Consider the following 15,093-nt stretch of genomic DNA (forward strand, 5'->3'; position numbering starts at 1 on the left):
CTTCTTACTGACGATGAAACTTAGAAATTGCATCGGAATTAAATACAAAAGGCACAATGCCGACTCAATTACAAGATGACTGGCTCTTCTTACTCACTATGCTTTGAACCTTTCCTGTGAGACCGGTATTAGATTCCGATGCTTCACTTCTGGTTTACTGTATCCCTTTGTACCTTCTTATTGACGACGAAACACAGAAATTTCATCGGAATTAAATAGAAAAGGCACAATGCCGACTTACGTACAAGAAGACTGACTCTTCTTACTGAGTATGCTTTGATCATTTCCTGTGATACCAGATTTAGATTCCGACGCTTGACTATATGTTTACTGTATATCTTGTACCTTCTTATTGAAGATGAAACACAGAAATTGCATCGGAATTAAATACAAAAGGCACCATGCCGACTTAAGTACAAGAAGACTGACTCTTCTTACTGACTATGTTTTGAACCATTCCTGTGACACTAGTTATAGATTCCGATGCCTCACTTCAGGTTTACTGCATCCCTCTGACCCTCTTATTGACGAAGAAACACAGAAATTGCATCGGAAATTAATATAAAAGGCACAATGCTGACTTAAGTACAAGAAGACTGACTCTTCTTACTGTCTATGTTTTGAACCATTCCTGTGACAGTAGTAACAGATTCCGATGCCTCACTTGAGGCTTACTGTATCCCTTGGACCTTCTTATTGACGATGAAACACAGAAGTTGCATCGGAGTTAGATAGAAAAGGTACAATGCCGGCTTAAGTACAAGAAGACTGACTCTTCCTACTGTCTATGTTTTGAACCATTCCTGTGACACTAGTTATAGATTCCGATGCTTCACATCAGGTTCACTGTATCCCTCTGACCTTCCTATTGACGATGAAACATAGAAATTGCATCGGAATTAAATAGAAAAGGCACAATGCCGAATTAAGTACAAGAAGACTGACTCTTCCTGCTGTCTATGTTTAGAACCATTCCTGTGACACTAATTATAGATTCCGATGCTTCACTTTAGGTTTACTGTATCTCTCTGACCCTCTAATTGACGATGAAACACAGAAATTAGATCGGAAATGAATTCAAAAATCACAATGCCGACTTACGTACAAGAAGACTGACTCTTCCTACTGTCTACGTTATGAACCATCCCTGTGACACTAGTTATAGATTCCGATGCTTCACTTCAAGTTTACTGTATCCCTCTGACCTTCTTATTGACGATAAAACACAGAAATTGCATCGGAATTAAATAGAAAAGGCACAATGCTGACTTAAGTACAAGAAGACTGACTCTTCTTACTGACTATGTTTTGAACTATTCCTGTGACACTAGTTATAGATTCCGATGCTTCACTTTACGTTTACTGTATCACTTGGACCTTCTTATTGACGATGAAACACAGAAATTGCATCATAATTAAATAGAAAAGGCACAATGATGACTTAAGTACAAGAAGACTGACTCTTCTTACTGTAAATGTTTTTAACCATTCCTGTGACACTAGTTATAGATTCCGTTGCTCCACTTCATGTTTACTCTATCCCACTGACCTTCTTATTGACGATGAAACTTAGAATTTACATCGGAATTAAATACAAAAGCACAATGCCGACTTAAGTACAAGAAGCTTGACTCTTCCTACTGTCAATGATTTGAATCATTCCTGTGACACTAGTCATAGGTTCCGATGCTTCACTTTAAGTTTACTGTATCCCTTTGACCTTCTTATTGACGATAAAACACAGAAATTGCATCGGAATTAAATAGAAAAGGCACATTGCCGACTTAAGTACAAGAAGACTGGCTCTTCTTACTCTCTATGTTTTGAACTTTTCCTGTGAGACCGGTTTTAGATTCCGATGCTTCACTTCAAGTTTACTGTATCCCTTGGACCTTCTTATTGACGACGAAACACAGAAATTGCATCGGAATTAAATAGAAAAGGCACATTGCCGACTTAAGTACAAGAAGACTGACTCTTCTTACTTACTATGTTTTGAACATTTCCTGTGAGACCAGTTTTAGATTCCGTTGCTTCACTGTATGTTTACTGTATCCCATGGACCTTCTTATTGACGATGAAACATAGAAATTGCATCGGAAATAAATACAAAAGGCACAATGCCGACTCAAGTACAAAAAGACTGACTCTTCCTACTGGCTATGTTTTTAACCATTCCTGTGACACTAGTTACACATTCCGATGCTTCACTTCAGGTTTACTGTATCCCTCTGACCTTCTTCCTAATGATGAAACACAGAAATTGCATCGGAATTTAATACAAAAGGCACAGTTCCGACTTAAGTACAAGTAGACTGACTCTTCTTACTGTCTATGTTTTGAAGCATTCCTGTGACACTAGTTATAGATTCCGATGCCTCACTTCAGGTTTACTGTATCCCTATGACCCTCTCATTGACGATGAAACACAAAAATTGCATCGGAAATTAATAGAAAAGGCACAATGCTGACTTATGTACAAGAAGACTGACTCTTCTTACCGTCTATGTTTTGAACCATTCCTGTGACAGTAGTAACAGATTCCGATGCCTCACTTCAGGTTTACTGTATCCCTTGGACCTTCTTATTGACGATGAAACACAGAAGTTGCATCGGAGTTAAATACAAAAGCCACAATGCCGGCTTCAGTACAAGAAGACTGATTCTTCCTACTGTCTATGTTTTGAACCATTCCTGTGACACTAGTTATAGATTCCTATGCTTCACATCAGGTTTACTGTATCCCTCTGACCTTCTTATTGACGATGAAACATAGAAATTGCATCGGAATTAAATAGAAAAGGCACAATGTGGAATTAAGCACAAGAAGACTGACTCTCCCTACTGTCTATGTTTAGAACCATTCCTGTGACACTAATTATAGTTTCCGATGATTTACTTCATGATTACTGTATCCCTCTAACCTTCTTATTGACGATGAAACACAGAAATTGCATCGGAATTAAATAGAAAAGGCACAATGCCGACATAATTACAAGAAGACTGACGCTTCTTACAGTCTATGATTTGTACCATTCCTGTGACACTAGTTATAGATTCCGATTCATCACTTCAGGTTTACTGTATCCCTCTGACCTTCGTATTGACGATAAAACACAGAAATTGCATCGGAATTAAATAGAAAAGGCACAATGCTGACTTAAGTACAAGAAGACTGACTCTTCTTACTGACTATGTTTTGAACCATTCCTGTGACACTAGTTATAGATTCCGATGCTTCACTTTAGGTTTACTGTATCTCTCTGACCCTCTAATTGACGATAAAACACAGAAACTGCATCGGAAATAAATACAAAAATCACAATGCCGACTTACGTACAAGAAGACTGACTCTTCTTACTGTCTACGTTTTGAGCCATTCCTGTGACACTAGTTATAGATTCTGATGCCTCACTTCAGGTTTACTGTATCCCTCTGTCCCTCTTATTGAGGATGAAACACAGTAATTGCATTGGAATTAAATACAAAAGGCACAATGTCGACTTAAGTACAAGAAGACTGACTCTTCATACTGTCTACGATTTGAAACACCCCTGTGACACTAGTTATAGATTCCGATGCTTCACTTCAGGTTTACTGTATCCCTCTCACCTTTTTATTGACGATAAAACACAAAATTGCATCGGAATTAAATAGAAAAGGCACAGTGCTGACTTAAGTACAAGAAGACTGACTCTTCTTACTGACTATGTTTTGAACCATTCCTGCGACACTAGTTATAGAGTCCGATGCTTCACTTTAGGTTTACTGTATCCCTCTGACCTGCTTATTGACGATGAAACTTAGAAATTGCATCGGAATTAAATACAAAAGGCACAATGCCGAATCAAATACAAGATGACTATCTCATCTTACTCACAATGCTTTGAACCTTTCCTGTGAGACCGGTATTAGATTCCGATGCTTCACTACAGAATTACTGTATCCCTTGGACCTTCTTAGTGACGACGAAACACAGAAATTTCATCGGAATTCAATAGAAAAGGCACAATGGCGACTTAAGTACAAGAAGACTGACTCTTCTTACTGACTATGCTTTGAGCATTTCCTGTGAGACCAGTTTTAGATTCTGATGCTTCACTATATGTTTACTGTATATCTTGGACCTTCTTATTGACGATGAAACACAGAAATTGCATCGGAATTAAATTCAAAAGGCACCATGCCGACTTAAGTACAAGATGACTGACTCTTCTTACTGACTATGTTCTGAACCATTCCTGTGACACTAGTTATAGATTCCGATGCCTCACTTCAGGTTTACTGTATCCCTTGGACCTTCGTATTGATGATGAAACACAGAAATTGCATCGGAATTAAATAGAAAAGGCACAATGCCGACTTAATTAAAAGAAGACTGACTCCTCTTACTGTCTATGATTTGAACCATCCCTGTCACACTAGTTATAGATTCCGATGCTTCACTTCAAGTTTACTGTATCCCTCTGACCTTCTTATTGACGATAAAACAAAGAAATTGCATCGGAATTAAACAGAAAACGCACAATGCTGACTTAAGTACAAGAAGACAGACTCTTCTTACTGACTATGTTTCGAACCATTCCTGTGACACTAGTTATAGATTCCGATGCTTCACTTTAGGTTTAGTGTATCACTTGGACCTTCTTATTGACGATGAGACACAGATATTGCATCGGAATTAAATAGAAATGTCACAATGCCGACTTAAGTGCAAGAAGACTGACTCTTCTTGCTGTCAAAGTTTGTAACCATTCCTGTGACACTAGTTATTGATTCCGATGCTTCACTTCAAGTATACCGTATCCCTCTGACCTTCTTATTGACGATAGAAAACAGAAATTGCATCGGAATTAAATAGAAAAGGCACAATGCTGACTTAAGTACAAGAAGACTGACTCTTCTTACTGACTATGTTTTGAACCATTCCTGTGACACTAGTTATAGATTCCGATGCTTCACTTTAGGTTTACTGTATCACTTGGACCTTCTTATTGACGATGAGACACAGAAATTGCATCGGAATTAAATAGAGAAGTCACAATGCCGACTTAAGTGCAAGAAGACTGACTCTTCTTACTGTCAAAGTTTTTAACCATTCCTGTGACACAAGTTATAGATTCCGATGCTTCACTTCAGGTTTACTGTATCCCACTGACCTTCTTATTGACGATGAAACTTAGAAATTGCATCGGAATTAAATACAAAAGGCACAATGCAACTTAAGTACAAGAAGACTGACTCTTCCTACTGACAAAGTTTTGAACCATTCCTGTGACACTAGTTATAGATTCCGATGCCTCACTTCAGGTTTACTGTATCCCTGTGACCTTCTTATTGATGATGAAACACAGAAATTGCATCGGAATTAAATACAAAAGGCACATTGCCGACTCAAGTACAAGACGACTGACTCTTCCTACTGTCTATGTTTGAACCATTCCTGTGAGAGTAGTTATACATTCCGATGCTTCACATCAGGTTCACTGTATCCCTCTGACCTTCTTCTTGACGTAGAAACCCAGAAATTGCATCGGAATTAAATAGAAAAGGCACAATGCCGACTTAAGTACAAGAAGACTGACTCTTCTTGCTGTCTATGATTTGAACTATTCCTGTGACACTTGGTATAGATCCCGATGCTTCACTGCAGGTGTACTGTATCCCTTGGACCTTCTTATTGATGACGAAACACAGAAATTGCATCGGAATTAAATAGAAAAGTCACAATGCCGAATCAAATACAAGATGACTGGCTCTTCTTACTCTCTATGCTTTGAACCTTTCCTGTGAGACCGGTTTTAGATTCCGATGCTTCACTTCAGGTTTACTGTATCCCTTGGACCTTCTTATTGATGACGAAAGACAGAAATTGCATCGGAATTAAATACAAAAGGCACAGTGGTGACTCAAATACAAGATGACTGGCTCTTCTTACTCACTATGCTTTGAACCTTTCCTGTGAGACCGGTATTAGATTCCTATGCTTCACTTCAGGTTTACTGTATCCCTTGGACCTTCTTATTTACGACGAAACACAGAAATTTCATCGGAATTAAATACAAAAGGCACCATGGCGACTTAAATACAAGAAGGCTGACTCATCTTACTGACTATGTTTTCAACCATTCCTGTGACACTTGTTATAGATTCCGCTGCTTCACTTCAGGTTTACTGTATCCCTCTGACATTCTTATTGACGATTAAACTCAGAAATTGCATCGGAATTAAATACAAAAGGCACAATGCCGACTCAAGTACAAGAAGACTGACTCTTCCTACTGTCTATGTTTCGAACCATTCCTGTGACACTAGTTATACATTCCGATGCTTCACTTTAGGTTTACTGTATCACATGTACCTTCTTATTGACGATGAAACACAGAAATTGCATCGGAATTAAATACAAAAGGCACAATGCCGACTTAAGTACAAGATGACTGACTCTTCTTACTGTCAATGTTTTTAACCATTCCTGTGACACTAGTTATAGATTGCGATGCGTCACTTCAGGTTTGCTGTATACCTCTGACCGTCTTATTGACGATGAATCTTAGAAATTGCATCGAAATTAAATACAAGAGGGACAATGCCGACTCAAATACAAGATGACTGGCTCTTCTTAATCTCTATGTTTTGAACCGTTCCTGTGAGACCGGTTTCAGATTCCGATGCTTCACTTTAGGTTTACTGTATCCCTTGGACCTTCTAATTGACGACGAAACACAGATATTGCATCAGAATTAAATAGAAAAGGCACATTGCCGACTTAAGTACAAGAAGACTGACTCTTCTTACTGACTATGTTTTGAACATTTCCTGTGAGACCAGATTTAGAATCCGATGCTTCACTATATATTTACTGTATCCCTTGGACCTTCTTATTGACGATGAAACACAGAAATTGCATCGGAATTAAATACAAAAGGCACCATGGCGACTTAAGTACAAGAAGGCTGACTCATCTTACTGACTATGTTTTCAACCATTCCTGTGACACTTGTTATAGATTCCGATGCTTCACTTCAGGTTTACTGTATCCCTCTGACATTCTTATTGACGACGAAACAGAGAAATTGCATCGGAATTAATTAGAAAAGGCACAATGCTGACTTAAGTACAAGAAGACCGACTCTACTTACTGTCTATGTTTTGAACCATTCCTGTGTCACTAGTTATAGAATCCGATGCCTCGTTTCAGGTTTACTGTATCCCTTGGACCTACTTATTGACGATGAAACACAGAAGTTGCATCGGAATTAAATACAAAAGGCACAATGCCGACTTAAGTGCAAGAAGACTGACTCTTCTTACTGTCAAAGTTTTTAACCATTCCTGTGACACTAGTTATAGATTCCGATGCTTCACTTCAAGTTTACTGTATCCCTCTGACCTTCTAATTGACGATAAAACAAAGAAATTGCATCGGAATTAAATAGAAAAGGCACAATGCTGACATAAGTACAAGAAGACTGACTCTTCTTACTGACAATGTTTTGAACCATTCCTGTGACACTGGTTAGATATTCCGATGCTTCACTTTAGGTTTACTGTATAACTTGGACCTTCTTATTGACGATGAGACACAGAAATTGCATCGGAATTAAATAGAAAGGTCACAATGCCGACTTAAGTGCAAGAAGACTGCTTCTTCTTACTGTCAAAGTTTTTAACCATTCCTGTGACACTAGTTATAGATTCCGATGCTTCACTTCAGGTTTACTGTATCCCACCGACCTTCTTATTGACGATGAAACTTAGAAATTGCATCGGAATTAAATACAAGAGGCGCAATGCCGACTTAAGTACAAGAAGACTGACTCTTCCTACTGTCAATGTTTTGAACCATTCCTGTGACACTAGTTTTAGATTCCGATGTCTCACTTCAGGTTTACTGTATCCCTTGGACCTTCGTATTGACGATGAAACACAGAAATTGCATCGGAATTAAATACAAAAGGCACAATGCCGACTTAAGTACAAGAAGACTGACTCCTCTTACTGTTTATTTTTTGAACCATTCCTGTGACACTTGTTATAGATTCCGATGCTTCACTTCAGGTTTACTGTATCCCTCTGACCTTCTTATTGACGGTGAAACACAGAAATTGCATCGGAATTAAATACAAAAGGCACAATGCCGACTCAAGTACAAGAAGACTGACCCTTCCTACTGTCTATGTTTCGAACCATTCCTGTGACACTAGTTATACATTCTGATGCTTCACTTCAGGTTTACTGTATCACATGGACCTTCTTATTGACGATGAAACACAGAAATTGCATCGTAATTAAATACAAAAGGCACAATGCCGACTTAAGTACAAGATGACTGACTCTTCTTACTGTCATTGTTTTTAACCATTCCTGTGACACTAGTTATAGATTCCGATGCGTCACTTCAGGTTTGCTGTATACCTCTGACCGTCTTATTGACGATGAATCTTAGAAATTGCATCGGAATTAAATACAAGAGCGACAATGCCGACTCAAATACAAGATGACTGGCTCTTCTTAATCTCTATGTTTTGAACCGTTCCTGTGAGACCGGTATTAGATTCCGATGCTTCACTTCAGGTGTACTGTATCCCTTGGACCTTCTTATTGACGACAAAACAGAGAAATTGCATCGGAATTAAATAGAAAAGGCACAATGCCGACTTAAGTACAAGAAGACTGACTCTTCTTACTGACTATGTTTTGAACATTTCCTGTGAGACCAGATTTAGATTCCGATGCTTCACTATACAGGGTGGTCCCGAATTCATGGTACAAACTTTAATGGTAGGTACAGGACATTGTAACAAGGATTTATTGTATAGGAATGTATAGTCGCAGGTGACGCGGTGAGGCGTAAACAGGGGAAAGAGAAATGGAGTGATCGGTTGGTGTTACATCGTCAACTTTGTGAAACAGGTACGTTCGACGTCAACAGACATGACGCTGGTCGATTAAGAGCTGTACGCACTCCAAGACTGGAAGAACGCATCTTGAACATAGTGGCTGATAGACCCGAGTCAAGCACAAGAACTGTTGCGCGTGACGTACATGTGAGTCATCAGACTGTATGCAGAGTGTTAAATGAAAATCGCTTACACCCCTTCCATTTTCAAAAAGTACAAGCATTGAATCCGGCAGATTATCCTCTTCGCGTGAACTTCTGCCAGTGGTTGTTGCAGCAATGTGCGTTGCAGCCGGATTTCGTAGGTCATGTGCTATTTACAGATGAAGCGACATTTTCACGCGAGGGTGTCTTTAATGCGCACAATTCCCATGTGTGGGCAACAGATAATCCACATGCAACGCGTCCACATGCGTATCAACAACGTTTCGGTATTAATGTGTGGGCTGGTATTGTGAACGACTTTTTGATTGGGCCATACTTACTACCCACGCGACTCTGTGGCGAAAGCTATCTTATTTTTCTGCAAGAAGTGTTACCAGAACTGCTGCAAGATGTTCCGCTCGCCATTCGTAACCGCATGTGGTTTCAGCACGATGGAGCGCCAGCACACTTCAGCACTGCTGTACGGAATTACCTGAATGCCACGTTTGGTGCTAGATGGATTGGGCGTGGTGGACCAGTCCCTTGGCCACCCCGATCTCCTGATTTCTCTTGCCTCGATTACTTTTTATGGGGACATCTTAAGAGTCTTGTTTATGAGACTCCAGTTGACTCAGATGAGGATCTCGTTGCTCGCATATCTGTAGCTGCTGCAGGTGTGCGTGAAATACCAGGCATCTTTGAACGTGTACGCCAATCGCTGCACCGACGCTGTCAAGCATGTATCGCTCATGGTGGACGCAATTTTGAACACTTACTGTAAACATGACACTTGTCAACAACGATTTCAATAAAATCTTTCGTTTTCCTTTCGGCCGTTATTTCCCCTGTTTACGCCTCACCGCGTCACCTGGGACTATACATTCCTATACAATATATCCTTGTTACAATGTCCTGCACCTACCATTAAAGTTTGTACCATGAATTCGGGACCACCCTGTATATTTACTGTATCCCTTGGACCATCTTATTGACGATGAAACACAGAAATTGCATCGGAATTAATTAGAAAAGGCACAATGCTGACTTAAGTACAAGAAGACTGTCTATGTTTTGAACCATTGCTGTGTCACTAGCTATAGATTCCGATGCCACACTTCAGGTTTACTGTATCCCTTGGACCTACTTATTGACGATGAAACACAGAAGTTGCATCGGAATTAAATACAAAAGGCACAATGCCGACTTAAGTACAAGAAGACTGACTCTTCTTACTGTCAATGTTTTTAACCATTCCTGTGACACTAGTTATGGATTACGATGCTTAACTTCAGGTTTACTGTATACCTCTGACCTTCTTATTGACGATGAAACTTAGAAATTGCCTCGGAATTAAATACAAAAGGCACAATGCCGACTCAAATACAAGATGACTGGCTCTTCTTACTCTCTATGGTTTGAACCTTTCCAGTGAGACCCGTTTTAGTCTCCGATGCTTCACTTCAGGTTTACTGTATCCCGTGGACCCACTTATTGACGACGACACACAGAAATTGCATCGGAATTAAATAGAAAAGGCACAATGCCGACTTAAGTACAAGAAGACTGACTCTTCTTACTGACTATACTTTGAACATTTCCTGTGAGACCAGTTTTAGATTCCGATGCTTCACTATATGATTACTCTATCCCTCGGCCCTTCTTATTGACGATGAAACACAGAAATTACATCGGAATTAAATGCAAAAGGCACCATGCCGACTTAAGTACAAGAAGACAGACTCTTCTTACTCACTATGATTTGAACCATTCCTGTGACACTTGTTTTAGATTCCGATGCTTCACTTCAGGTTTACTGTATCCCTCTGACCTTCTTATTGACGATGAATCACAGAAATTGCATCGGAATTAAATACAAAAGGCACAATGCCGACATAAGTACAAGAAGACTGTCTCTTCCCACTGTCTATGTTTTGACCCACTCCTGTGACACTACTTATAGATTCCGATGCCTCACTTCAGGTTTACTGTATCCCTTGGACCTTCTTATTGACGTTGAAAGACAGAAATTGCATCGGAATTAAATACAAAAGGCACAATGCCGACTTAAGTACAAGGAGACTGACTCTTCCTACTGTCTAAGTTTTGAACCATCCCTGTGACACTAGTTATAGAGTCTGATGCTTCACTTCAGGTTTACTGTATCCCTCTGACCTTCTTATTGACGATGAAACACAGAAATTGCATCGGAATTGAATAGAAAAGGCACAATGCTGACTTAAGTACAAGAAGACTGACTCTTCTTACTGTCTATGTTTTGAACTATTCCTGTGACACTAGTTATAAATCCGATGCCTCACTTCAGGTGTACTGTATCCCTTGGACCTTCTTATTGACGATGAAACACAGAAGTTGCATCGGAATTAAATACAAAAGGCACAATGCCGACTTAAGTACAAAAAAAATCTGACTCTTCTTACTGTCTATGTTTTGAACCATTCCTGTGACACTAGTTATAGATTCTGATGCTTCACTTCAGTTTTACTGTATGCCTCTGACCTTCTTATTGACAATGAAACACAGAAATTGCATCGGAATTAAATACAAAAATCACAATGCCGACATAAGTAGAAGATGACAGATTCTTCCTACTGTCTACGTTTTGAACCATCCCTGTGACACTAGTTATTGATTCCGATGCTTCACTTCAAGTTTACTGTATCCCTCTGACCTTCTTAATGACGATAAAACACAGAAATTGCATCGGAATTAAATAGAAAAGGCACAATGATAACTAAAGTACAAGAAGACTGACTCTTCTTACTGATTATGTTTTGAACCATTCCTGTGACACTAGTTATAGACTCCGATGCTTCGCTTTAGTTTTACTGTATCCCTTGGACCTTCTTATTGCCGATGAAACACAGAAGTTGCATCGGAATTAAATACAAAAGGCACAATGCCGACTTAAGTACAAGAAGACTGACTCTTCTTACTGTCTATGTTTAGAACCATTCCTGTGACACTAGTTACAAATTCCGATGCTTCACTTCAGGTTTACTGTATACCTCTGACCTTCCTATTTACGATGAAACACAGAAAATGCATCGGAATTAAATACAAAAGGCACAATGCCCACTTAAGTACAAAAAGACTGACTCTTCTTACTGTCTATGTTTTGAACCATTCCGGTGACACTAGTTATAGTTTCCGATGCTTCACTTTAGGTTTACTGTATCACTTGGAACTTCTTATTGACGATGAAACACAGAAATTGCATTGGAATTAAATACAAAAGGCACAATGCCGACTCAAGTACAAGAAATCTGACTCTTCCTACTGTCTATGATTTGAACCATTCCAGTGACACTAGTTATACGTCCCGATGCTTCACTTCAGGTTTACTGTATCCCTCTGACCTTCTAATTGACGATGAAACATAGAAATTGCATCGAAATTAAATACAAAAGGCACAGTGCCGACTTAAGTATAAGAAGACTGACTCTTCCTAATCTCTATGTTTTGAGCCATTCCCGTGTCACTAGTTATATATTCCGATGCTTCACTTCAGGTTTACTGTATCGCTCTGACCTTCTTATTGACGATGAAACACAGAAATTGCATCGGAATTAAATACAAAAGGCACAATGCCGACTTAAGTACAAGAAGACTGACTCTTCAAACTGTCTATGTTTTGAACCATTCCTGTGACACTAGTTATAGATTCCGATGCTTCACTTCAGGTTTACTGTATCCCTCTGACCTTCTTATTGTCGATGAAACACAGAAATTGCATCGGAATTAAATACAAAAGGCACAATGCCGACTTAAGTACAAGAGGACTGACTCTTCTTACTGACTATAATTAGAGCCATTCCTGCGACACTAGTTATAGATTCCGATGCTTCACTTCAGGTTTACTGCATCCCTTGGACCTTCTTATTGACGACGAAACACAGAAATTGCATCGGAATTACATAGGAAAGGCACAATGCCGACTAAAGTACAAGAAGACTGACTCTTCATACTGTCTATGTTTTGAACCATTCTTGTGACACTAGTAATAGATTCCGATGCTTCACTTTAGTTTTACTGTATCACGTGGACCTTCTTATTGACGATGAAACACTGAAATTGCATCGGAATTAAATACAAATTGCACAATGCCGACTTAAGTACAAGAAGACTGACTCTTCTTACTGTCAATGTTATTAACCATTCGTGTGACACTAGTTATAGATTCCGATGCTTCACTTCAGGTTTACTGTATCCCTCTGACCTTCTTATTGACGGTGAAACTTAGAAATTGCATCGGAATTAAATACAAAAGGCACAATGCCGACTCAAATACAAGATGACTGGCTCTACTTATTCTATATGTTTTGAACCTTTCCTGTGAGACCGGTTTTAGATTCCGATGCTTCACATCAGGTTTACTGTATCCCTTGGACCTTCTTATTGACGACGAAACACAGAAATTGCATCGGAATTAAATAGAAAGGGCACAATGCCGACTTAAGTACAAGAAGACTGACTCTTCTTACTGACTATGCTTCGAACTTTTCCTGTGAGACCAGTTTTAGATTCCGATGCTTCGCTATATGTTTACTGTATCCCTTGGACCTTCTTATTGACGATGAAACACAGAAATTGCATCACAATTAAATACAAAAGGCACCATGCCGACTTAAGTACAAGAAGACTGACTCCTCTTACTGACTATGTTTTGAACCATTCCTGTGACACTAGTTATAGATTCCGATGCCTCACTTCAGGTTTACTGTTTCCCTTGGACCTTTTTATTGATGATGAAACACAGAAATTGCATCGGAATTAAATACAAAAGGCACAATACCGACTTAAGTACAAGAAGACTGACTCTTCCCACTGTCTATGTTTAGAACCATTCCTGTGACGCTAGTTATAGATTCCGATGCCTCACGTCAGGTTTACTGTATCCCTTGGACCTTCTTATTGACGATGAAACACAGAAATTGCATCGGAATTAAATACAAAAGGCACAATGCTGACTTAAGTACAAGAATACTGACTCTTCGTACTGTCTATTTTTTTAACCATTCCTGTGACACTTGTTATAGATTCCGATGCTTCACTTCAGAATTACTGTATCCCTTGGACCTTCTTACTGACGATGAAACACAGAAATTGCATCGGAATTAAATACAAAAGGCACAATGCCGACTTAAGTACAAGAAGACTGACTCTTCTTACTGTCTATGATTTGAACCATTCCATTGACACTAGTTATAGATTCCGATGTTTCACTCCAGGTTTACTGTATCCCTTTGACCTTGTTATTGACGAAGAAACACAGAAATTGCATCGGAAATAAATAGAAAAGGCACAATGTCGACATAAGTACAAGAAGACTGACTCTTCTTACTGACTATGTTTTGAACCTTTCCTGTGACACTAGTTATGAATTCCGATGATTCACTTCAGGTTTACTGTATCCCTTGGACTTTCTTATTTACGATGAAACACAGAAATTGCATCGGGATTAAATACAAAAGGCACAATGCCGACTTAAGTACAAGTAGACTGACTTTTCTTACTGTCAGTGATTTGAGCCATTCCTGTGACACTAGTTATAGATCCTGATGCTTCACTTCAGTTTTACTGTATCCCTCTGACCTTCTTATTGACGATGAAACACAGAAATGGCATCGGAATAAAAATACAAAAGGCACAATGCCGACTTAAGTACAAGAAGACTGTCTCTTCCTACTGTCTATGTTTTGAACAATTCCTGTGACACTAGCTATAGATTCCGATGCTTCACTTCAGGTTTACTTTAGCCCTCTGACATTCGTATTGACGATGAAACACAGAACTTGGATCGGAATTAAATACAAATGGCACAATGCCGACTCAAATACAAGATGACTGGCTCTTCTTACTCTCTATGCTATGAACCTTTCCTGTGAGACCGGTATTAGATTCCGATGCTTCACTTCAGGTTTACTGTATCCCTTGGACCTTCTTATTGATGACGAAACACAGAAATTGCATCGGAATTAAATAGAAAAGGCACAATGCCGACTTAAGTACAAGAGGACTGACTCTTC

The sequence above is a fragment of the Schistocerca americana genome, chromosome 7 (assembly GCF_021461395.2).
Source record: "Schistocerca americana isolate TAMUIC-IGC-003095 chromosome 7, iqSchAmer2.1, whole genome shotgun sequence".
Lineage (NCBI taxonomy): Eukaryota > Metazoa > Arthropoda > Insecta > Orthoptera > Acrididae > Schistocerca > Schistocerca americana.